A 26670-nucleotide genomic window follows, 5' to 3' on the forward strand; every position below is an offset into this window, starting at 1 on the left:
AAGTGCATCCTTTACGGGCTCGCCTTAGGTGCGGATTAGCTCTGTCTGCGCAGTGCCTAACGCACAAAAAAAGGGTTGGGTGAAAGTTCGAGCTTTACAGCCGCTGTAAATAGCCGAGGCCCATCAAGGGGTTGTCGACGAAATCTCTCTTTTCTCTTGGCGGCGGCGGCGAGCTTCGGGAACGTCTATTTCGTTCAGAGAACCGCTAAAAATACCGAGGCATCGTTATATTCGAAGTCGAGCTCTCTCTCTCTCTCTCTCTCTCTCTCTCTCTCTCTCTCTCTCTCTCTCGCGACGGCACAAGGTTTCGGGAAAGCCGATGGAATCTCACTCGCGTGTAAGAGATTTTCAGGGCGACACGATCGCGGTAAATTTCAAGCGCGTGATCCACCGGAGATTTTTCGTAATTAATCGTTCGGCTTTTCTCGGCGGCGGGGAAAACGAAATTTCGGTTTTAACTCGGGATCGATCGCTATTTTCGCTCATCAAAAGCTACGTTTATCGTCGCTCCGAGTGCGTGATATTTCATTCCGAGTTATTTATACCGGACGTTAACGACTGGGAGAACAGAAAGTTTTTTTTTTCTAAATCAGATCATAAAAGACATCTCGCCGGACGAATTTTATTGTTCGAGTGAAATTAGATTTCGGACGTATGCCGAGGAACCGAGAGGAGAAAGAAGTTCGGGAGCGTCAGCGGACTTGCGAGCGCGCGCGAGCTTATACGAGGTTGAACGAACGCATAAAAACTGTCAGCCGAGCCGAGAGTATGAATGGGCCGCGTGGGGATTTTTAAGCATAAAATAAGATGTTAATTTACGATGGAAACAAACCATCAGGCTCGATATTCGGCTGCTGGGCCTTGTACCAGATTATTACTCACTTTGCGAGAATTCGATCATGACGTACACCGGGGGCCGATTGTAAACGCTCGCGCGCTTGAATTTTCAATCGTCGCGGGACAAGTGGAAATAGCACGTCGAGTTATTACACTCGTAAAGTCTTTTTTTTCTCTCTCCCAGCTACTATATAGTATAAACTATGCGGGTGACGAGATTATAGCGTCGGGAATGACGAGTTAACGAGGCCGAAGACATGCGGAACGGCGTCGCGTGTGCATTTTTCAGAGTGATTTTGAGTCACGAAAAGCCGTCGTCGCGCTTTTTTCGGCCGCGAGTTTTATCGTACTCGCGTAGGCGCGCGTGCTTTTGCCAAAGAATCTCGCGGTTCATCTAATAATAGCGACGAGAATAGCTCCATTAATTTTGCGAACGTACAGCCAAGTGACTTGTATACGCGTATGGACTCTGAAAAAGTAGAGGCTTTGAAGTTTTCGTTGCTCCATACCTTGTAGCTTGTTAGTTCTTGCTGTTTTAAGGCCGAATTTACACTAAAATAACTGACTACGCTAACAGTAATTAATAATATGATAATAAACATTAACTACACAATTTTTTCAACGAACAAACTAAACAACATTTCTACTTTATTCCAGCTGGAAACTCATCCACACATGCGTTCATTTTGTTGCCGTGCGGAGCAATCCCAGCACATAGGGGAGCAGCACGCACACGACGCGACGGCAGGCGTGATGGCGGCGACATCCCCGCGCACTCTACGCCCATCAGCTGCCAACGGAAATCATCAGAATTTCGCACAGCATTCGCACGCGATTGCGTCACAGCCAGCCAGCCAGACAGAGAGAGAGAGAGAGAGAGAGAGAGAGAGAGAGAGAGAGAGAGAGAGACACGAACCCCCGCCATCATCGGCGGAACGAGTTATATGCCTGCGGGCATTTTTTTCCGTCACGTCGAACGTGTGTCAACTCGGTTGACGAGCCGAAAAAGTCGGGAGGATGATTCGGCTCTCGGCCGTCGCTAAGCTTGCGCGGGGCTTCGAAATAGCCGAGATCCGCGAGCATCGTTCAGTGAGTGTGAAGTTTTAAGTGCGATTTTTTTGGGAAAAGTGATCGTGCGCGCGGCTTTGTAATTTTTTGAGCGATGTGGGTTGCAAAAGTATACATATCAGTGTTTTGTTTGAAGACGCGAAGGGGCGAAGTTTCACGTGGGAGTGATTGGAGATTTTTGAAGACAAGGATTGTTTGTGCGGTGTCAAACGATGTTGCTCTTCGGTCGGGGAAGAATTTTGATTGAAAGTGTGATTCATCGAGTGAAAACATTCGTCGGTCTAACGTCGCGCGTAGACGTAAAATTAAACGCGAAACTACTGTCCAAAAGTGATTTTTAATACCCAGAAACTGCAACACAAACGAAAATAAATAGAATTCTACGTAAAAAACCAGTGAACTAAATTACAAAATAAAAACCAGCCCGACAACGCCCTCGAAAAAAGCCAGCCGTCTCGCGCCGCCATGCGCTTTGCCGTCGGATCGAGAGAGGTTCCGCCTCGCGCGCAGATAGAAGCCGCGTCAGCAGCAGCAGCAGCGTGTAAGAACTCAGGCCACAGCCCGGTACACACACGCGTTCTCTCTCTCTCTCTCTCTCTCTCTCTCTCTCTCTCTCTCTCTTTGCCTGCGCGCGATATTTGCATATCGAGAACCGCGCAGATGAAAAATCCGTTAATAATAGTGATCTCGCGACTGGCGCGCTATATTTGCATACGCGGCCTATTATTATTTTTTTCTCTTTTCCCTGCGCTACGCGAAGGCCGCTGCGGAGCTGAGGCGCGGTGCGCGCACGGCGATAAATTGCCGCTCGCGCGCTGCGGCTTAAGCCTCGCTTATAATATGCAAGTTCTGCGCGCACGCTGTGTCCTGTCCGCCGGGGTAAAAAACGACCGGTTGAGAGATAACCGCGAGTCGAGAGACAGAGAGAAAAGCCTCTCGCTCGGCTTCGTGTAATAATAATATTCTCGAGCTGATAGTTTCGCCTCGTGTAGCTTTGCGAAATGTACAAGAGCAGCGCAAAAAAAGGAGCGAGCCGTATCTCGGGATACGAGCTTTCATATATAAGAGGTATTATTAATGCGCCCGAAAATACTCGGTAAATCGTGTATAAAGTCAGTGGATTAACTGCTTTCATTAATAAGAAGAAGATTCCTACCCTCGATATGATCGGCAGAATACGCGAATATGGCTCATGAGTGTATACGCTTATATAAGGAAAAATAGCGACGGTGTGCGCGCGTGTGTGTGTGTCTGTGCGGTTGAGGAGCACGAGCGCGTCCGAGTCGTGTACGAGATTTTACGAGATTCTCATGAGCGTAATAAAATCGTCAACTTAAACACTGCTCGATGTAATTTGTTTGACTCGGCGATTTTTATACTCCTTCCCTTGCCCCCTCTCTAGTTTTCAATTAAAATATTCCGCCGCCTCGTTTTCGTCATTAATTAATTAACTCCCGTGCGTGTGCGCGTCCGCTGCAGCCTTAATAAGACATCCTCGCGTTTTTTCTCTCATCGCCGCGAGAGCATCGACGCATAATTGAAGTGAAAAACGCGCTGTGCTTTTCACTGGAATCGCCCTCTTTCTCCCTCTCGCAATTAGAAAGGGAAGCCGCACACGTGCGTGCGCCGCGAGGAGAAGCTGCGCGCAAAAGGGTCCGCCGGTCTCGAAATTTATTCGTCCAGATTATACGGGGCTGTTAAAATAAATTTAAGCTTTCTCTCTCTCTCTCTCTCTCTCTCTCTCTCTCTCTCTCTCTCTCTCTCTCTCTCTTTCTCGCTGCGGTTCGCGTCCGATAATTTATGTAGCTCGCCGACCACTGGCGTGTACAACAACGACGCGTATACGCGGCCGAAATACGTCGGACTCAAAGGAGCAGTGTAACAAGGAGCGCGCGGAACGATATAATAAAGAGGGTAGCTACGAGCCGGCGGATACTCGTTTAAAAAGTCGCCGAAAAAAAAAACAATCGCTAAATAACCGTCGCTTTGAGAGCAGAGAACGCGCAATTAAAATATCGATTTATCGACGCGTAATTTTTTGGTCGAATGTGGCGAGGCGACGGGCATTAGAATTTCAAAGTAACGACTCAATCGCGGCGCGAGAAAAAATTCGAGAATACTTTGTCGGAGACACCGCGAGCTAATTAGACTTACAATGTATACACCGTGTATTCAAATTTAACATTGTCTGTCGGAAAGTTTTAATACCGAAGAATTTTCGTTTTGTCTCTATTCAGAAATCCGTGTCTTTCAAAATAAGAATTTACGTTTCGACAAAAAAATACAAAAAGCGCAGGAAAAACGACAGACGGAGAATTATGGATTAGAAAGCAAAGAAAACCGAAATAACAAGTCAAAGAACATCGTCCGATCGATCCCCGTCCGTACGTACACACAATATAGAACAGAAAAAAAAGATGACGGGGTAGCCGTCGGTGGAGCGCAGCAAAGAACGACGGCGTCAGTAAGCGGCCATTTCCCAGAGCCAGACACAACTTATGGCGCGAGTGTATGCTCGATTTATTGGTCGCGTCTTGCGGTGCGTGCGCGCTTTGTTTATGCCGCTCGAACTCTCGTAAAACATACAGCCGAGGCTCGCTTTCCGCTTCTGGTATTTCGCATTGTCATAAAGGCGTAATTTACTTTCGATCCTCGCTCGGTGGCGCATTCGTTTACTCCCATTTTTCAATGAATATTTCAAACGCCGCGAACGCAGAGCTCCGTCGGCTAATTTATCGATTTAACGATCGGCTTTCCTCGCGTGCCGTGCATTTGCGAAATCAAGCGTGGAAATAAATTATGAGCCGTCTTTTGTTTGTTTAGGTATGCTCTACTATCGGGGCGAAATTAAGTAAGCATGGTTAATTTTTGTTCGGAAAATTACTGAAACTTACGCGAAAAACTCGGGAATATCATCGAGCGCGAAATTCTCATGATCCTAAACCAATAGATGGTCCTGACCTAAATCTCGAGCATCATCGTATTTATGAAAGCTCATATATCGCGGCAGAAGCTCCGGCTGATCTGCTTCTTTTTTTACGGCCACGGAAATATGCATTATTTACAAACGGTGCGCGTCCTCCGATTCAAGGATCCACTGACGTATACGACAGCAGAGGCTTTCTTTGGTCTTCCGAAGCCAGCGGCACGTGATCCGTGCGCCGGATAAAGGATATATATTTTCCTTTCCCTCGCTGAATCTAAATTACCGCGCGCTCGCGATATATAAAGGACTTTTGTGAAAGAGAGAATCTCCTGGCCTGACTTACTTCTTCGTTCTTCTGCGTCGAATCGCTTAATGGCTCGATGATAAATAATGGAGCAGCTCTCACGAGAGAGAATTGTTTTTGTGAGTAATGCGCTCGAGGAAAATATCTTCCACCGAAAATGCGCTTCATTTTCCCACGAGAGAAAGATCGCATCCTCGAACTTTGGCTCTTCCGGAATAATTGCAACAACAATCTTATTTGCATTAGCCGAACCCCCAAAACTCGACTCGCGGAAGAAAGCATATACTCAGCTCTCGGAGAACCGCGAACGACGCCGGCTATTTGTCTCTTATCTGCGACTGGCAGAACGTTTCCTCGAGAGAGAAATTCGCAAGCAAAGTTTCCCGAAGAAGAAGAAGAATTCAAAGAATCAGAATCTGCCGAGGCAAACAAATTCCCTCTCAATATCTGGGACACACAACGACATTCCTCTTTCTCTCTCTCTCTCTCTCTCTCTCTCTCTCTCTCTCTCTCTCTCTCTCTCTCTCTCTCTCCGAAAAGATCGGCGCGCGGGTCTCGGGGACGAGCTATAATATACGAAATTTCCTTCTTTCTTCGTCTCTGAAGCGCGCAAGCAGGAATTCAATGCGCCAAAAATTCCCTTGTAAATCGCCGCAGCGACGAATACGCCGGACACGAGGGCCCTCGCTTTCAGGCGGAGGAGAATATCCAAGGAAAAGCTTGCGCGTAGGTGGAATTGGTCGGTCTAAGTAGAGCCGAGACGCGGGCGATCGACGTGTTTACGCGAGAGAGCGCAATGGCGCGCTCTTTCCTACGCTCTGGATTTGTCCAGAGAGAAACTCCGAGGCAATATCGTCGTACATGTACGGACGAAAAGACGAGTTTGATCGTGGTGCGGCGGCTGCCGGAAGCCGAGGATTTCGCCGGCGATGCTTTTTCCGCCCCGCACGTGTGCGCCTATGCCACCGTATATACGTACGGTTGTGTATACATATGTAAACGACGTATACATACACGTCGGGAAGCCAGAGAGACGCGCCAGGCACGTACGAGGGTCGGGGCCGCGATTTGGCAACGGAGCACGCGTACTGGGGAGTACAGCGCGTCAGGACGACGAGAGGGAAGAGCCTGGAATAATCTTCCGTATAAATTGGATCGTCAGGGCGAGGACGACTGCTGCTGCTGCCACTGCCTCGAGGGCGGGGAAATGCAATTGCCGGGGAACGAAAGCTCCGCCGCGACTGTCCCGAGAGCCTGCAGAGAGAATTGCTCGCTCTATCTCGTATATAACAATTGCCGGAGGAGGACGAAAAAGGGGAGCCTTTTCGCGCCGGGAAACGCGTCTTTAAATTTGTAAGAACGTGGAAATTGGATTTTCGGCCGGTTTCATCATCCGATAACCCGATTCGCCATGGGGCTTTCTTTAATTTTTCAACTTTTCTGAACGAAAAAACGTAAGTTATCGAGTCGATTCCGTAGAGACGAGCTTCTGGCTCCGATTTCCACTCGCATTTATAATTTTCCAATAACCGTTTCCATCCGAATCGAGATCTCGATATACCGCGCGAGCGCGCCATCTTATATACGAAATACACCGAATGCTCATCACGTACAATGAGAAAAGTTCGCTATTTTTTCCAGATTCCATCGCCATAGCGATCATCCTAAAATAACGAGGAATCTCTTCTCTGCGTCTCCCTCGAGCAGCCCCCGCAGGATATCGCCCACTCGCTGCAGACCGACGAAGAAGAAGAAAAGGGCATCGATACAGCCGGATCAGCGGACGGGATCTCTCTTGACAAAAGAAGCGGAGCCAATGCAGCGAACCGCTATTATTCCTCCTGCGTGAGTATTATTATAAGGCGAAGGAAAAGGCCGTACCTCCGCCGGCGAATAAGGCGACGCCGGAGACACACACACACACACATACACCTACGCGTCGCGTGTGTTTACATACACGGAGCCGCGTATACTCGTTGTTTATTCATCGGGCAGCTGTCGCGGCGTCGCCTTTTTTTTATTCATACATCGATATCCGCGCGCGCGTCGCCGGCCTTCCCTGCTCCTTTTAAAGCGGCTCTCCTGCGCGCGCTTTCTATGCGCCGCCATGCGCGACTCGATAAATGAAGCTATAGTTATCTTCGCCGCTGCTGCAAGTGCAGTAATACGCGGTCGAACGAGGCTCGGAGTTACGGTCGTATGCAAAGCGGCGTTCGCTGCTGCGTTTGGGTGGTCGCGATCGAGCTGGCTTAGTTAAAAAAGAAAATGAGGCTTATTTAGCGAGATCGGTGCGCTCGTTTTGGAGCTCAAGCGCGCGCGGCGTGTTTGGTTAATTTGCATGATACGACGACTCGCAGTTCTCGTGGAGCTTATTTCGAGCGAGTGTCGGCAATTTATCGGGAGTTTGAATCTAGATGAGCCTCGCTTATGCTCAGTGAATAATGCTCGTTTATCGCTGTTCTTATTTGATCAATACTTTCGAACAAGATGTCGGCTGCGGATGCGGTCGGTTCGCTCTCTCGGGTTTAATCGATACGGCTCTACCATACAAACGGAGTCGATTCCTTTTAAAACGAAAAGCTTCGACCCACATAACAACGTCCCATCCTCTATACTCGCGTGTAATAACGGAGGAGAGAAAAAAGACACGAGTATCATATAACCGCGCTTTATAAGAAAAGCCAATCAGCCCCATAATACTCCAGAGATTCTCTCGCTCTCCCAAAAAAAGAAAAACTTCCGTACCCTCCCTCATCCAACTTTCCCTCTTGAGCAGCCCCCATCATACTTTCCACAACTTATTTCTCAACTCGCTATGGAGAGACTGTGCTATATCGCTAACGTCATTTCCAGAGCCCCGGCGACCAGGAGCAGCAGCGGCGGCTGTAGCAGCGAGAGAGCATCACGGCCGGGCGCATTCGAAAGGGGAAACTCGCTCCTCTTGGAAAACGGGTAGTATAGCTGCAGCGCAGAATAGAAGTGGGAAAGCCGACGAGGGGCCGTATTATCGAGCCAGACGCTGCTGGAATGGTGAAAGTCGTCGACGGAAGCGGGAGCCGAGTGAGAGAGAGAGAGAGAGAGTGGAAAAAAGAAGAGCAGCAGCAGCGAAGGGCGAGCGAGAGAGAGCTCGGAAAAGCGCTACTCTCGACGGAGTGGCGCAGCTGGCGCGAGCGGGAATTTTGCGCCTCCCTTTTTCGGCTCTCTCACCCTCGCGCCTATACGTATATTCCGCACCTAGCTGTACAGAGTAGAGAGAGAGAGAGAGAGAGAGAGAGAGAGAGAGAGTATGTACGTAGAAGCAGCGCACCACGGGGAAATTCCGGGGGGCTGTGTAAGCTCGCTCGGCGCTGCTGCTGCAAGCTCTCCCTCGACGCTACGCAGTACAGATATACGCGCGAGATAGCAGAGGCGGTCGAGCTTGGGTCCCCTCCCTCCAGGAGCACCCCTTGCGCTCGCTATCGATCGCCGCCACCGTCGACGAACTCCTCTCCCGTGTGTCTGGAGCTGCTCTATCTCTCTCTCTCTCTCTCTCTCTCTCTCTCTCTCTCTCTCTCTCTCTCTCTCTCTCTCTCCCTGCAGTATAACAGGAATGCCGAGCTGCCCGCCTCTGCTACGCCGACCATCAAAATGCTCTCACGTATGTGTGCGTGTGTGTATGAACAGAACTGGCTGTCTGACTCTCTAGACGCGCTGCACAGGCGAGAAAAGCGCTCGCTCGCTCCTCTTTTTTCCAGCGACGACGGAATGCGACTGGCAATCGCGTGCGCGTGTATATTTCACGAAAATAATATAATGGACGCGACGTGAGTGTCCGCTTTGCCTCGAACGTTATCGTCTCTCTTTGTTCTCTCCCGACGCGTCGGCTTGTAATTATGGCGCGTATCCCAATGCGCGATGGCGCGCGGCAGCACGTGCGCGCGCTACGAAAGGGTTACCAAAGCAGGAGGTGGAGCTCCAATTTTCTCCGACAAAGAAATTTTCGGCGCGCGCGTCATATTCGAGGAAAGTCGTGCGTGCATCAGAGATTGAACGTTTTTCTGGCTCTCCCCAGAGAATACACAGTTATAACGAGGAGGAATCACGACACGCGGCGTTGCGATGTCTTTGTTTTAACGCTCGCCGCATTTATCGCTTTTCCTTGGCCGGAATGTGCCGCGGAGTTTAGAGTAATTTTTTCCAGCCGATAACTCGGCTAATGACACAATTCCGATAATTTATTCCACAATAACTGACGCGACCGCTAAGCTAAAACGTCGATGATTGCTACTTAAAAGCCGCGCGCGTTAATTAAAACAAAACAAAACAACAGGTTATCGTATAGAAAAACACACGGCAGCAGCTATATGGAGTCTGATGAAACAATCGCGAATTATGAACAGCAGAGCTTTGCCAGGACTCAAAGCGCCGCCGGCATCATTATCGACCGCAAAGCAGCACTAGCTCGACGGCCTATAAACTCGCGGCCGCACAGCACTACTATACCATACTCTCAACCCTCTCGCGCGTCTTACGCATCCTCATTACGCGAAGTTACGATAATGACGATCTCCGCCGGCGAGACAGAGAGAGAGAGAGAGAGAGAGAGAGAGAGAGAGAGAGAGAGAGAGAGAGAGAGAGAGAGAGAGAGAGAGAGAGAGAGAGCTGAGCTCACTTTGCAACTGCGCGGGCTGATGTACGCCGAGTGCAGAGGGTCGGCTGCACGGACGTCGCGCGTTTTACGCCGCCGTTAAACACGTGCGAATTTCGTTTTATACCATATACACAAACACCGCCGGAGTAGTACAGGGATGCGAGGCTTTAATCTCGCGCGCGAGCGCCGGTTCAAACAGACAGATTACGAAGCTGTTATCAGACGGACGCGAACTGGATAAAGGGATTTTTGGATCTCGTTCGTGTGATAAATGCCGAGAGTGATCCTCGGGAGATGCTTATTTGCGCTTTGATCGTAAAAATTTTATACTTTGTATACTCTGGAATATAACACACTCGTTCTAGGTGTATGTGTGTGTGTATCTGTTTGTGTAAGCGCTCGCGCGGCCCACATGAGGATCGCGCATATTAATTTTTCTCGTATGTATTTTATCGTTCGTTATTAGTTTCATAAAGAGCAAAAATTGTGGTCGCGTATAAAATTGCGCGTGTATAATCAGCCGGATATTTATTGTTATCTCCGAGCGCGTATAAATACATTTCTAAATTAGCCATCATCAGCGCGGCGAAAAATTATACTTTCTTATATGCACACAGCAGAGACTCTAGGTGCTTCATTACGAGTATGTGCGTATGTTCCGTATAGGTAGATAACGCACGTCGAGAGAGGCCTTGTTAAGATGCGCAGGGATGATAAGCGAAGGCGCATATTACATGCTTTCGTGCGTGCGTATGCACAGAATTTATACGTGGAGAGACGATGGAAATAAAAATGTTTTGTGAGTTCAGAGTCTTAAATTTTATTCACTGTCAACTATTCCCTCGCCCCAGCATGGTAAGCATAAGAACACGAATAGGAGGAAAATTCCGATGCTAATCAAACCTCCAGTTTCACGCAGTGGTTGCACGTAGGTAGGTGAATTCAAAGAAAATTTCGAAACTCGCGCTCCACCATAGGGAGAAAAAGTAAGGCGTAAAGCCCTCTGGAAAAAATATATCTCTCGAAAGTCTAGCTCCGCCGCACCATCTTGAATCGTCTCGACCCGTGGGATTGCTGCTCCATCGTATAGGCAAGTGCGTGAACCTGCCATGAAAAGTAGCTGGAAAACGTCCGCAGAGGCTTCAATGCGTAACTATCCTCGAATCTCGTCCAGCCAAGGGGCCTAAGGAGCCGACGATGTATAATAGAGGCGATATCCTCGCCGCCGTCTCCCCGGCGGATAGTTGACACGTAACTCGATAGCTGTGCGCGCGCCCGGCTCGAGTCTTGTTTACGGCCTCGTAAAATTACCGAGTTGATGCTCCAAAGTGGAATAAAACGATTGCGCTCCGCGCACACACGTGCATGGGCCCGAGTGCGGCTAAATATTACGGCCGATTGATCGGACGCGCGAAATGATATTTTCGCGCCGTTCGCGACTTTTATGCCGCGAAATATATGCGCATATGCGACAGGAGGGAGGGACACCGACGGTCAATGCCTCGTCGTATCCAGCTCGTAATGCGCTTTTGCACTCTCATGATTTTTAATGCAACGCGAACGCACACGCTCTCGCGCTCCGATGTATGCGTATGCGGTATCATCTTTGCGAGACGTGTTTTTGCGGATATATGGATAAAACTAGTTTGTAATTGTCTTAACGCGGGATTTTCATCTGGTTATGTAAATCCGAGCGAGCGTATATTGGCATTTTTTATCGGAGTAAATTTCAATGTAAACTGCGATAAAAGTCTCCATTCATATTTTAAAATAATCTCGGGGCCGATAAAATCGATGGTTTATCGTCGGAAGACGAAAAAAAGATGAACATAATACATACGCGCGACGCGCATGCAGAAGGAAACTCGCCGCCGAGGATGACGGGAATTAACGATAGCTTTAAGCCTCTCGAAATAATATGGAAAAAGCTGTTTTGGGAAACGAGTCCGATGAAAATAAACCTTTAAACGCGAGGCGTCGCGAACGCCTACATCCACACACGCACACGGCGAGCGGCGACTAGATAAGAAAATACGCAGAAGCAATACACGCGGCAATAACGGCGATGCGATGTTTCTTTGAACTTAATCACGCTGTACGGCGGCCCCTTAATGAACAAAAAAATAAATAAACTCCCACGTGGCGGTGTATGAATTGAAGTCGTAAATTTCATTTATAACTCATCCATTTCTCGCAATAACGGGTATTATATCTCTCTCTTAGTCTCGCGCGACTATAATTAAATGCACTCGGGGTAATTAAGCTCTTGTCCATCCAATCATCCGCATCGACGAGAATGTATACAGATGGAAGAAAAAGAGTCGCGCGGGCACGGAATTTTCCGTGACACTAAATTGATTTTTTCCGCCGCTTCGATTGGCCTCCCGCCGCTCTGTGTGTGTGTGTGTGTGTGTGTGTGTGTGTGTACTTAGGTGCGCCGTACGTCGGACTATTATTTATCAAGCGAAGACGTAGGTAGCTCGAAAATTAAAAAAAAAAAAAAAAAGATGGTAGCCGGTATATACGCGCGAGTTCTTTTTACGTTATTACATGAGATACGCGCCATATGGCCAACGTGAAGAAGCCCAGAGCTGGGCGTGAACTCATATGCGCGCAGTTATCGTGCCGGGGCTTTTACAGACATCCTTTGATTCGATATGGAGTGTCTTATGGATGGCTCATGTGTGCGCGAGGCAGTTCTTGAGTGCCATAAGGCCGCCGCGGAGCTCGAGCTCGAGTATACGGCGGCAGAAGCTTAATGCGCGGGTTGTATCGGGCAAACGCTCGCGCGGGATGAAACATTTTTAATCGAGCCGAAGAGCCTGCCACACGCTCGCTTCGTACTCAATAAAACTTCTGTAAATAAGCCTTGTTAGTGCTCTGCTGATGCTTTTTTCGTGTACACGCACGCACACACGGCCCTCTCAGAGTGTTCTGCGTAACGTTCATTACGAAGTATTCCAATTGCGGGCTCGTAAAAATCCCATGATAAAGTCGCGTTTTTAACGCTGAGTTACGCGCCGATTTCGCGCGCATGAATTCTCATTTCTCGCATCAGCGTTAATAAAAAGGAAGGCGCGTCGCGCGCCCGAAGCTCGATTTCAATGAAAATCGTGAGAATGCCACTGCTAAGGAATCCGCAAAACCGCCGTGAGCACCATTGTCGCCGTCATTATCAACGGCATTACAATAATGCAACGCACTACATCGGCTCGATTGATTTATTCAAATTAATGTCGCGAGAATTTGCATAAAACACATGGACGACTCCTGCTAATACATCCGCGTAGGCGTCGCCGAGAGTTGCTTCATCCTCGATATAAAACGTGTCCCTCTCTCGCGTGCATTAGAGCTGGAGAACATTTTCTCCGACTATCCGCTTCCATGTCATCCGTTGACTCGTTAAACCAATAAAATAGACGATTTATTCGCCTCTGATAAGGTAAATTTGCGCGCGGCGCAATTGCATAAAATCACCGTTCTCGGGTTTCTCGCTAAGTGGAAAACCTCAACTTTCAATTTAGAAATACCACACCGCTGCCTCTCGGCTATACGCGTACAGAGAGAAAAAACTCGCGGTTTACACTATACGTATGCGCGCGAGATCAGGCGCGTAAACAAAACGCGCCGCGAACTGCGTATTCCCTCGGCTAAGAGATTCCCGATAAGAAGACTTTTCCCGCGCGCGCGCAATCCCCTTTTCATTCCATTAGGCATTTCGCGCGCGATGATGCGCGTCAAAGGATCGCCCATAATATACTCTCGTATGCGCGCGAGGCAATAAGCGTAAATGCAGAAACGTGACATTGTTCATTCGCGAATAAACTCTCTCGACCACTTCTCGAGAGAGATCTTATCACGGCTGCATCGAATGTTTACAAGGAGAGAAGGCGTGTGCTCGGGAAGAAAAAGCTGAACAGGCGCGGCGGATTGGTTCTTATTTTTCAGTTCTCTTTCGGTGCGGGCAGAGAGAAAAAAATAAATGAAATAAGCAAATTCGCCTGGCTAGCGGCTGGCGCGCGTATCTTTCGCGCGGCGTATAATAAAACCCTGGATATAATTATCCGGATTCGAGTTCGAGAAACGCGCCTTAAGCCGAGCGTTCCGGCGATAAACCGTTTCTCTCTCTCCGTCGGCCGTATACAGCGATTCGGCGGCGGCGTCTCTCTCTCTTTCTCTCTCGTCCCGTGTCGCTGTCCGGATAAGGGAGTCTCGTAAACTGTGCCTGCCTGCGTCTCTCTCTCTCCTTTTTTTCGATCTTTCTTTTCCCGCTGGGTACCAGGGGATAGGGTGTAGGTAGAAAGCCTCGGGATAGCTTTGCGCGCGAGACAAAAAGGAAAAGTTTGAGGAGAGAGAGAGAGAGAGAGAGAGAGAGGGAGGGAGAGAGAGAGAGAGAGAGAGAGAGGAGTTGAGAGTGGAGTGTAGTGCGTTATATATATCGGAGATATCGACTTTCGAAGGAGGAGGACCGAGAGATAAAAGAAGAAAGAACTTTGTAAATTACTCCCGAGCGCATGTATGTGTGTTCCGCCGATGCCGCTGCTGGCCTATCGCTGAAATTATCGCTAAGGGAGGAGGATACTAACTCCTCTTTCCTTTTTTTACCTCTCCTTCGATTTCCTCGATCCTCGATGCCGGCGGATTGTAGCAATTATCGAGTCTAATTTATCGTTTCGTTAACTTTTTTTCGACATGATCCTATTCCAGCAAGACTATTCCCGTCTGGTATTAAGTAACAAGCGCTTCGAGTACTGAATTCTACGTTATTACTCTCCTCGGCGTTGGTGCGACGGTAAACAACATGGAAAATCCTCTCGCGAAATCATCTAGCGCGCAGAGTATAACAGTTTGATGGGTTACGATCGCGAGGCCTTTCTAATAGAGCCATGTCGATAAAATTAAACCCGTCAATGCCGTACACACGATATCCAGCTTTACGATCAGCTGTTCAAACACAAAATTCCGATCCGGTACCCGAAGGCGCGAAAAAATGATTCTCCCATTGCCGGGCAATTCCAGAGACACTTAACTCTTGCCGTACACGGAAAATTTATTCGTACAGGAAATCCAGCGGCGAAACGAAGGCTCTCTCAGTCGCGAGGAAGCGATTTAACGGTTACGCGGGAGATTTAATCGATGCCGTAAAACGTAATTTTAATTGCCGCACGCGCGGCTTCCCTCGTCCCCGCTCGCTCGCGCATCAATTTTTAATACTGACCTAGTCTTTCTCTGAGTCCGGGCGCGTATACGCACTCCGCATCAGCCGGGATAATCGCGAGCCATAACTTTTACTTTTGCCAAGATATACGAACCTCCCGCGGCCCATGAAATATTCATGAGAACAATAATCGAATGTATATAACAGCGATAGAAAAACACGGCTCTGTGCTGTGTACACCACGCGCGCGAGAGGCCGTAAAATCGTCCGTGGGTGCACACATACACAAACGCAGCTTTCTTTTCTCTGTTTCCTTCTCGCGCACCGAGTACGTAGGATTAGCAGAGTCGTCGAACCTGCCGGCGGTAATAAAAGGGTTTCGCTCGTCCCTTCAGGTATACAAGAATAATTTCGACAGCGAGGTGTGTCATCCGCGTATTTACACGCGCGTGGGGTAAGGAATAACGCGCGATATTCTCGCATTCGAGAATTCCGAGGCGCGAGAGATTCGAGGAAGAAAAAAAATACACTCGCAAAAGCGACGCGAAATTAAAGTCAGCTTAGAGAGGGAGTATCTCTCGGCCGAGTCGAATTTATTGGACTGCGGCGCGCTAAATCAATAGGCTGCTCTCTCTCTCTCTCTCTCTCTCTCTCTCTCTATCTCTCTCTCGTATACGTGGAAATCGGCGCTGAATCGAACAACGTGGGATAAAGTGCAGAAGAAAGGCCGGCGGTCTTCGATTCCTTTCAATTAAAATTAGCATATCCATTCAGCGCCGAAGATTTACGCCCGATCTCGCCTCCTCCGCGGTGGATTAACAAACGGCGATCGATCATCCAACTCCGTAATTCAGCGCAGTAAATATACAACGATAGAAAGCCTAAGAGTCCAAAAAGAGGCTCGCAATCGCCGAGCGACGGCTCGTATCGATCGGACGACCCGCTGCGCCGCGTCAGCTGTAGCCAGTGACATCTGTGGAGCGGCGTGCGAACTCGAGGCTTGGGGTGATTGCCGCCAGGGGCCGCCCGCTCTCCCCCCACCCTATGGCACGCGGCGATTGGTCGGCAGCTCGGCGGCCATCATGGATTCCTCGCATAGTTTGCATAATGAGCTGGGTAATGGCAGCCAGGCCAGCCAATGACCTTCGTCCGGGGGTGTGGCGAGGCGCATGGGGGCGCGTCCACGGGATGAAAAATGGCCCCGGAGGCGGGCTTATTACCGATGGGAGGAGACGGCTGATGGGCTTTTTTTGGCTGTCGAAAATCCCGACGCTAGTCTAACTCTTGGACTTTTTGAGGCTTTTCTCGTGAAACTCGATTTTTTTTTTAATGACGCACTCGCCCAGTGTATTTTGTCGAAAAATTTCTCAGACTCGATAGTTGCTGAAGCACTGGCTTTTCGTTTAAATTACTAGAACGAGAGCACGAAATAGTGCACCGAGAGCAAAAGCGTTTTCGGAGCTTGCTCTGGCTTTTCAGAAAGTAAACAAGCGAGAATTACAGCAGGGTCAGTCATAAAAATCTTGACCCGTATTCGGCCACATAAAAATCATACGCATCCCCGGGTGGGTAACAGGTACATAAACACACAAGACGCCGGCGCCTCTCACTCGGCAGCAGTATCGAATGCAAATCGCGAACGGCGTCATTCGGGACGATGAATGGACTTTACGGCTACTCGTAAAATTAAAAATCCCGAGCGCTCGGCAAGGGCGTCGCACTCTCGGTCTCTCTCGACAAGTGTGTGTGTGTGTGAGCGCGGCCGTGTATACACACGAGATACTAGACGGCCGGCGTCGAAACGAAACGGCACACAACGCTCGCGGGGTGTCGAGGACGTAAAAAATTTTACGATCGCGGCCAATAAAGTGACGTAAGTTAAGTATTTTAGCGTAACCGGCTGCACAGGCCGCCTGACGTCACGGCAAGCCCGAGAACGATCGAGAGACAGACGGCTAGACAGACGCCGGAAGTCTGCAGCGGACTACATACAGTTCAGTGTGTAGGTGTATGTGTGAGAGCGCGTGCGGCGGTAAAGGGGTTGCAAGGCCAAGTCGCGGCCTGTGTACGTACAGGGCCCCATGGAGACGAGTCGGTCGTCGATGGTTTACGACATTCCGCTGATGGCGCGCAAGCGAGCGAGCGAGAGAGAGAGAGAGAGAGAGAGAGAGAGAGAGAGAGAGAGAGAGAGAGAGAGAGAGAGACGGACTGCCGACGCCGAGCCCATAAAAATGTAACGAGCCTGTAAACGTTCGTTTATATTGCCGCTTTATACCCGTCCGCGAGAGAGCTGCTGCACTGCTGCTGCTGCTGCCGCCGAGGATTGAGGCAGGTCCCGGTCTCTACTCCTCGGCGTAGAGAGTGACGTAGAAGCAATCTGTTACGACACTCTCGCGAGTCGAACAATGACTCGCTTTCGCGGAGCTATTATTCGGCTAACTGCTCGGCACTTCGGTTTTCGTTTCTTCGCAACCGCGGCTACTCGGCTTTCTTCTCGCACGCGAGTTTCCATTCGCTTTCGCTGTTTTGCGCGCATCGCGCGGTTTTGTGACGCCGATAAGATTGGCGGAGAGTTCGTTGCATTATTGTTGCGATTTATTTTAAAATTGATTGATTGTTCCTCAGAGGGAAAAAACGCGCGATAGCGCGCGTAGCAAGTTTATTATCGGGGACGTCTCTCTCTCTCTCTCTCTCTCTCTCTCTCTCTAGTTTGGAGGTCGGTTGAGTAACACATTGCCCTCAGATATAAAATCGCGACGTTAATTGATTGTTCGCTATCAATCGTCGGGAGATAAAAAGCTCTGGATAAAGCGGAGAAAAGTGAACGACACTTTACCGATTGCTGCCGTTCTCGTGCACGACAGCGTACGCGGGGTAAAAACAAAAAACGACAGCCAATAAACCGCAAACTAAGAGCCGGAGAGAGAGAAGCTCCGAATTTTATCGCTCGCAGCTCGTTTCGCTATCTGTGCCAGGCGCTCGCGAAACAGCGATTATATAATAACAATCGACAAAAACTACAGCCTGCGCCGGCATAAAAGCTCTCGTAAAAATCCCGTAAACTCCGCGCAAGCGGGACAAGCGCTCGTCGCGATAACCACCGCGACTCCTCCTCTGCGCCGTCAAAACAAAAACTATCCCGTCGATCTCTCCTCGTTCGCGTATCAATTACTCGACGACCTAGAGAGCGGTAGTTCCCGAAATCCCGAATCGTCCCTGCGGCAATAAAAAGCTCGCAATCCCCCTTTAAACAGCTTAAAAAAGCATCGGCGTGTACGCATCCTCGGCGTCCATTCATGAACATCAAGCCTACTACTCGCCTACTAGTAGTATACTACGCGATCGCGCGTTAAAGTCGTGACGCTCGACTTTATGTCCTCGGTGTGTTCCAGACGACGCGCGACCCGTCGGTTGGTTATAAACGACGAGCCGCTGCACTGTGTGTGTGTACGTGTGTGCAGAAAGCGCGCCCGCACGTTCGCCTTTTACGATCATTGCGTAATACCGTGCAGCAGCAGCTCCTCCTGGTCGTAGTCGCGACCTTGACACTGATCCGCGCGCGTCCATATAGTTATGTATACACTCTCTCGCTGCAGAGGCACATGATTCATGCGCGAAGTGTATGGCCTCTCTCTCTCTTTCTCTCTGTCGGGCAGGTGCACACGCCAGGTAGTAGAGAGAGAGAGAGAGAGAGAGAGAGAGAGAGAGAGAGAGAGAGAGAGAGAGAGAGAGAGAGAGAGAGAGAGAGAGAGAGCGAGAGAGCGAAAGAGGTACTAGAACGCTTTACGGCTTGTTGGAGTGTGCGAGGCCGGCTCCTCGTTTTACTAACACTTAAAAGTTTATTGGCGCTCATAAAACGCGGGCGCGAGCGCGCGTCGACGTTTAGCTTTATTTGGCCAGAAGCGCGCGACGTCAGCCCAGAGAACGATGACTTAGAGGGACGTACGCGCTCGCATAGGCGAGCCTCTCTCTCTGTGTCTTTTCAGCAGGCATTTTACGACGTTTTTGTAGGATTCGCGACCCCGAGAGCTGTTGCCCTTGTGTACTGCACTGCACACGGAAGTGTGTATGGAGGTCGTTACACCGGACCTGCGGTTACGTAACGCTCATTCACACGAAAGCCAGTCGCGATTTTGTGTGTAGGTGAGACAAAGCGTGATGCGTCGCAGGAATGCAGCGTGTGTTTTCATTTCCCTCGTGTAACTTCATTTCTCGATGCGCATATAAGGAGATGACTCGTCGTCTGGTGCACTTGAGAGGCTTAGAGAACGGTTATTTTTTAAAATGCACCAGTCGCCTGATTTACGATCGCTCGAGTAATTGTTATAAGTTACCTCTTTTCTCATGCAAATACTCGGGGGATCAATATTTATTTTTAAAAAATATGCATTTACCAATGGAAAAGACCTGTCACAGACAAGTGCATATTCTGGGCGCGGATAGTCTGTAAACTACATGTACAAAAGGAACCGAGAAGGAAAGCGTCGTAAAGTCGTAAAATTTCCGGCGCAGCACTTGCATTCAGGAAAATTGCGTCAATAACGTCACCTTTTACAGCCTATTACGACTCACTCTCCAGAGATATAAATTAAAACGTTACAATAAGCGCTGTTCGCAACAGGTCGCATAAAAGTAATGCATATTCAATGCAGCTAAACAAGAGGCCCGTAATGACTCGAAATTAGGCATCCATTATGTACACGACTTTGAACGTATTCCAAAGGCGTCGTTTGAGAGTTTATATTGGGCTCGTCTCTGAATTATATTATTGTGCTGGCTGGGAAAGACATAACGCCTCGCTTCGGCTCTAGATCGTAAAACCATTCGTTAGCCTTGCATAATAGTCTCGCCAGTTCAACGTTGGCCAATTCTGCGGCGGCTTTCATTCAAGAGACTGTGGTCTCTATGCGAAATTTTTGCGGCTCGAGAGTTTTTCGGAAATTTTCCCAAGATGGTTCTCGCAATCGGGGATTGATTTCGTGCGAAACTCGCGGTTGAGCAGCGCGAGAGCTCGCGGAGCCGCCAGCGAGTGCACGTTAGATGGCGCGAGTTCCTCCGTTTGATACGAAGGTCTACGGTATTATTCGAGAAGGAGGATTTGGTTTGCGAGTCTTGTAAGCAAGGAGAATATTCTTTTGTTATCGTTGAATGAGCTTGAACATTAATTTGATCAATGCTTCGTGTTTGAAATTCAAAGCAAAATATTTTGCACAACACGCTCGCCGATTACCCTACAGAGGTTACAAAACATACTAATGCAACGCTCGCTGGTTAATCGATATTTCTTCATCTGGGGTTTCACCAGATTCCAACAAACAATATTGCTTAGATATAAGTACATTCAAGCAAACACAAAAAAATATTCCAATTATCTCCACTGCTTAATCACACCACACTCGTTTGTTTCATTGACTTTGCATCTCCCACGAGACCCGCAGACGGCGATAAAAGTCAGAGAAAGAGCGGTTCCTCCGAATTGGCAGAATACACCAATCTAAATTTAAATCAGGCTACGGTACACGAGCATAGTAGCCCGGCTGCAGTCAGACGTACGCGAAGCAAAATTTATGGGAGGTCATCCTGCTTGAAGAGATTGGCTCGCTGTGCATGACCCTGTGTCCGCGTGCATATGTGTAGCTCTCTCTCTCTCTCTCTCTCTCTCTCTCTCTCTCTTTCTCTCTCTCGCGCGAGAGAGAGAGAGAGAGAGAGAGAGAACATTGTCCCGCATACTCGTAAACATCTCACTTGCACGGATGAAATCGTGACTTTTAAATGCGAATTTACACAGGCGCTGCGATAGAATAGTCGGAGAGCATAAACCTCGGCATTCTGCATGCAGCGCTTGATATAAAAATAAGCGAAGACGAGAGAGCACACACCCGCAGAGAGATGCTCGAGACGTTTGTTTATAATGGAAACCTTGCGGTAATTTACATCGCTTCGGGCCTGGTGGATACCAAAGCCTGTCTCGCGTGCACTGCAGCCTACTGACCAGGGGAATAATTCATCGAGCCGCTCCCAACGATTTTTCCCGCTTTCATCGGCCGGCGACGGAATAATTAATACGCAAACTCTCCAGAGCTCCATAGTCGCAATTTGCGCGAGCAATCGAGCTCATTTCCCTCATAGCCGTCCTCCTGCGCCTCGTCTAGACGCGCGTGTATAGTACACGCACACACACGGGAGAGACGGCGGCACACACAAGGTGTATTACCGAAATTCCTCGGCTGTTGCATTATTGATCGCGGCATCCACGCCCTCTGCGCCCGGCAGCGGACGCCTCCTGGGCCTCATTTAGAGACGCTGCTGCGCCACCGAGCAGAAACAAGAATGGCGTAGCTCCCAGACTCTCGCTGTATATACACGGCACGAATAGACGCGGGGAATGCCAAAAGATAAAGCGAAAGCTGCTGCTGTACAACGGCGGCCGAATAAACTCGAGAGCGAGAGAGAAAGCTAGAGAAAGGAGAAAAAAGAAACAGTCGAGAGTGGAAGAGGATGAAGCTGAGGAGGTGGAGGAAGCAGAAGAAGAGTAAAACTGCTCGCACGCAGGCCTCCGCGCGGCCAATATTATCGGAGAGCCGAGTTCCTGGCTCGCTCTGCGTGCAGGTTCCGCTTGGCTGCGGAGAAGGGGCTCATAAATATTCCTTCTTCTCTCCAAGACGATGCTGCTGCTGCTGTTCCTGCTCTCTCTCTCTCGCTCTGCCATAAAGAAACCGCTGCCGGCTCGAAAGGGGTTAATTTTTTTCTCTCCCGCCCGACTGCCTGCTGCCCTTTCTTCTATTTTTTTTCCTCGACTCGCTCGGCGCTGGCGATCGAGTGGAAAAAAATCAGCCAGACGCGCGGCCATAATACCAACGACGAGGAGGTCGGGAGAGAGAGAGATGGGAGGACAATGGACCTTCTGTTCGTGGAGCCCGCGAGCGACGATGCCAGACGGAGGTCACATTCGCGGAGAGGATTGAAAGGGTTCGGCTACCGAATTTTCTTCTCCGTGAAAATTTCAAGCCGCGCAAGTATTCGGGGAAGCGGAGCGAGGAGAATTTATAGGAGCCGCGCGCTACTACATTTTTTGTGTCGCGAGATGAGAAAATGTAAATGCTCGCCTTATGAAATGGAGAAGAGCAGAGCCGAATGAATTTTCGAATATAATATTCGAGCGCTCCAGCCCGGCCAATTATTTCCCGCGAACCGATCTCGCAAATTGAACCCATAATTCACGCTGATACACTAAACGTCAGCGCGAAATTAAGGACTCGACCGCGCGCTCACGCGAGAAAAAATCGCGAGAGTGCATAAACGAATGGAACGCAGCGCGTATCGATAATTCACGCCGCATCCGATAATTTATCGCCCCTCGTAAATTCTCATAAGTCATCCCTATGCAAAAACCTCCCGTGCGCTGCTTGGAGATACCGCTAATTCGCGCGACGGAGTTTCGAGCTGCGCCGTCGCAATTTCGCGGCGGGCCGCCGTTTGAATATGCATACACGTCGCGGGATATATAATATCAAGGCCGACGGCCGGCGATGACGGGGTCGGCAGACACCCTGCAAGACGAGTAGCGCGCCGCCGCGTCGCAAGGGCAGACGTGACCGCCTTCATTGACTTTACGAGCGATAAAACGGGACTTTATAGTTTGCGGGGTAGTTCGCCGACGCGCGCGGCTCTAGTAGCCGCGTGTATGAGTGTAAGCGAGAGCCGAGCACATAGCGGGACTGCGCGAAAACGATAAACACGCGTACTTGACTGACTTTCCGCGGAAGTCTCGCGGGGCGAAGAATAAAAATAAGAGGAGAGCACACACACACGCGGGGTAATTTAGGCTCGTTTGATGCTTCTTCTTCTTCGTCTTCTCGGTATTACAGTATGGAGAAGGTCCGACGCATGTGCGTTACGCGATATCGTTTTGCTTTTTGTTTTACGAGAGAGAGAGAGAGAGAGAGAGAGAGAGAGAGAGAGAGAGAGAGAGAGAGAGAGAGAGAGAGAGAGAGAGAGAGAGAGAGAGAGGAAAACAAAATGATTAAGTGCGTCAAGAGAAGAAGAAGCTTAAGTATGGGAGCCTTGGTCGCTCGTTACTTAGGACGGAAAGCGCGCGTTTAATAATGCACTGATTGGTACTTCAATGACAGCTTCCGTGTACTGCGCGGCGCGCTTGTCTCTTCCTTTTTTCCGCCGCTTTATCTCTTCGGTTGAAACGTTTTACGAGCTTGTTTTTTCCTCGCGTAACTCAGAGCGCTGTACGTTGCCGTTGTTGCGTCGTGTCTACTCCTGCACTTGTCATTTTCAATTGCGCGACGACGATTGCAAGGTTTCACTCTATCGACGGCCGCTGAAGCATTAGCTGTCTCACCTGAATGCACCGACATTTTAGCCTGTCTGGAATACACACGTCATTTATGGAAGATTTCTTTACGCTCACAGCCGCACAGAACTTTAGAAAAATAAATATTTCGAGTACGAACGGCTCCGTTCAGACGCATCGCAGACATCGCCGTCGGTTACAAGTCTAAGACTGATGAGGAAAAAAAAGCAAGTCCCTCCGAAGGGCCCCGACGGCAGCGAGCGACTCTCCCGGCGCCGAGTCGCTATGAAGCTATAAAACGACGACTCGCAGAAGGGTTTAACGACGGTTCGCCGTCCTTCCGCACACTCCTTTTCATTGTCCCGTGTCCGCGACCTTCGGCTCTACCGCCAACACACGCCGGGCCGAGCTAATCCTTTCGCGATATTACTTCGGAAAGTCGTTGCGGCATCGAGACTAGCGGGAGGCCGGAATGAAGAATGCCGCTGGACCTGTGCCCGGTGTGTAACCCTTTGGCTGACCGCACAGACGACGTGCGGGCTTTTAAGAGTTTTTCAAGGTCGATGTGAATTTTTTCGAACACGAGAAAAAGCCCGTCGTCGTCTAGGCTTCTTGCGTGAGCGGCAGAAAATTCGAGAGAAAAAAGCCCGACGAGGAAAGATTCTGAAATGTAAAGTGCCTTTTTCCCGACGATTTGCCTACATCACGATCGTAAATTCACGACTTCTTACACTCGATCCGACTAATTGCACGGCGATTAATATTTATGCGTATACTCTCGCGTATCGCATTATCCGTCCGGCGTGTTTTCATCGTTGTGCGACGAGAGATTCGTTGTTAAATATTCTCTAAGAGAAAACGCTGCGAGGTAAAAAGTCGTCGGGCGCGAACAAGTCAATAATAAAAGTCTGCAGGTGACTTAATTCGAAGAGATGATAAAGTTTCAAGCAGTGCTACATAGTTTTACTCTTTCGAGGGAAATTTTACTCTGTAGAGTATCAGCGCAGCGTATAAAAACTTTTCAGGTAAAAGAAAGAATTTACAGAAAGCTTTCGCGCTATCTTACGTCGAAGCCGGATTTTAAGCTTAACCTAATTCAGCATGAGAATATTACACGAATCACGAAAATTTTCTTTTCATTCACAGAACTTTTAACAGGGCTCGAGTTCGACCTTCTCTATACATGCTCTCGAGTCTCGGCAAAGGCCCAAGAATAATCGAGTATGGCGTCGTCGCCTCGCGGCACCTAAATGGCGCGCCGCGCTTAATTATAACTCCAAGCCAGAGAGAACCAGCCTCACCAAACGGACGACTTAGAGCCGCGAAGAAAAAAAATAGCCGCGGAACGGAAGAAGAAAGCCCGCTTCGGGCGTCTGGAATTAGAAACGATGAGGCTTTGGTCTCCGAGGCGGCGGGAGCCGTCGGATCGTCGCAGAGAGGCGGTTTTTCGGTTGACCATAACAGGGAGAAGGAGAACACAAGAGAAACAGTGTGTAAGGTTCTTGGGCGGTACTGCGTGTAACGGCTCGGTGCGAGAGGAAATTGTCGTTAAGCTTGTAACATTGTATGCGCAATGGAGGAAAAGAGAGCGACGATAGAGAGAGTGTCTCGGGTTGCAGCTGATTGATGGTGATCCACTGCATGAGCACTATTTTACACGTTCTCACACAGCTCTCTTCGGGTGGCTCAATTTTAATGTTATTAGTTCAACGGTTTTCCACGAGTTCGAGTGCCATTGTGCGAAGCCAGTAAATCTGGGAAACTTTATCTAGCCGTTGGAAGTTCATTAAAAATCACACGACAGATTACGCTATAGCGTTTCGTAAGACGCAAGCCTTCAATTTGTCAATGCAAAGAAGCTGGAATCAATCAAGCGATGCTATTATTGAGTCTGAGCGGCGATATGCAAACACTCGAGAATAACTCGCGCGTAAACAAGGAAAAACCACTGGCTCACGATCGTTCTCTGGTCGGAGCAATAAAAAAAGATGGCGACGTAGTCTCGTGAGAAAATTTCACACGTTGTACAGAAGCGAGACACTTCTTCGGGATCGTCGACTCTGGGCTGTGACGCGACGAATCTTCCTTCTCGCTCGCTCTTTTCTGCCTATATCCCTCGCCGCGTACGTGCGTATAAATATTTACGCTACGCAACCGCAATTCCCAAGCTAAAAACGCCAAGGGCAGGAAAGATCGCGGTTTTCTTCGGCATGTACGCATTTTTACCATTTTTTTTCTCGTTACTATATGTGCAACCATCGTTTCGCTGGGAGGGAAAAAATGCGCGTCGAATAAATTTATTTCAATCCGCAGCGGCGCTGAGAGCATATCCGATCGAGAGTTGATGGATTTTTCGGCCTGTACGGCCAGGAATATGTATACACAAATTTTGATAAAATACAATATTAAACAAATTTTCTTTGTAATAAAGTGATTTCGAAATTCTTGCAAGAAGCGAGGTCTCGTCTTCTAATAAATTTTCAATTTCAAACTTCTGTTTTACGTGTCGTACACCGCGGTTCGCATGTAATACGCCGGAAAAAAGCGTAGCCCCGGCTAAGAGGCGCAAAAAAGAGCCAAGATGAGTCTAGTACATAGTGCACGAGTCGAAAGTTTCGATCGTAAAGGAGGAAACTTTGTTGTTAAAAAAATAATACCACAGCCAAGTAGCAGCGTGTCGGTATATTTTGCCATCGGCACGTCCCACATCGAGCGCCATGGCCTTGCCTCTATAGAGCACTACTACGTTCCCATGAGAACGTATAGGGAAATGAATTATATTCCACTCGGGCCGTAGAGCTCGAAGTCGAAGGGGAGACCCTATAGCGCACAAAATGGTGTTGCTATAGCTGACGCTCTCGAAGAAACGCGCGCGCGCGTCTCTGCCCTCCCTTCGCTCGAAGAGGCTTCTTTTTTTGGGGGCGAGGCACGACTATCGCCAAGGACTAGTCGAAGAAAACGCTGTAAATCGATTTTCCTCTGCGAGTTCGGATTTCTATCTCGACGTTATTCTTCGAGCTGAGATATGGCTTTTGTACGCGAGAAATGTGCGCGTTGAAAGTAAAAAAATTGAAATGGCTCGTGAATGCAGTCGTTTTTGTAATAAAATAATGTTCATAAGGGCCGTAAATATCGAGATTATAATTTCGATCGCGTTTAATAATTAAATCTTCGGAGATGAAGCCTTTAGCGTAAATTATATCAGCAGGCAGCTAGGTCGCCAAGTCACTTTAAATTAAGCGTTTAAGGCTGATTAAAAATAATACCATTTCCACTTTATGTGCCTTATTAAGCGCATTTAAGTCCGACGCACGAGAAAGATAATCTGCCACATTAAAAATAATAGGTGATCGCGTTCAATCGCATACAATATTACCACAATCTGAGAAATGAAAACATCAAAGCCATGTAATAATGAAAAAACAGTAATAAGTATATAACT

General features: G+C 48.9%; 1 protein-coding gene and 1 long non-coding RNA gene across 4 annotated transcripts in view; one reads left to right on the forward strand and one right to left on the reverse strand.

Moving 5' to 3' along the window:
- Nucleotides 1-26670, reverse strand: part of LOC100679373 — a 265016-nt gene that overhangs the window by 179677 nt on the left and 58669 nt on the right. The window lies entirely within an intron of this gene.
- LOC107981073 lies at nt 352-10594 on the forward strand. Its single transcript, XR_001729153.3, has 3 exons — nt 352-2446; nt 6777-6980; nt 7989-10594. It is a non-coding gene; the product is annotated as an uncharacterized LOC107981073 (long non-coding RNA).

This window comes from Nasonia vitripennis, chromosome 4 (genome assembly GCF_009193385.2).
Source record: "Nasonia vitripennis strain AsymCx chromosome 4, Nvit_psr_1.1, whole genome shotgun sequence".
NCBI lineage: Eukaryota > Metazoa > Arthropoda > Insecta > Hymenoptera > Pteromalidae > Nasonia > Nasonia vitripennis.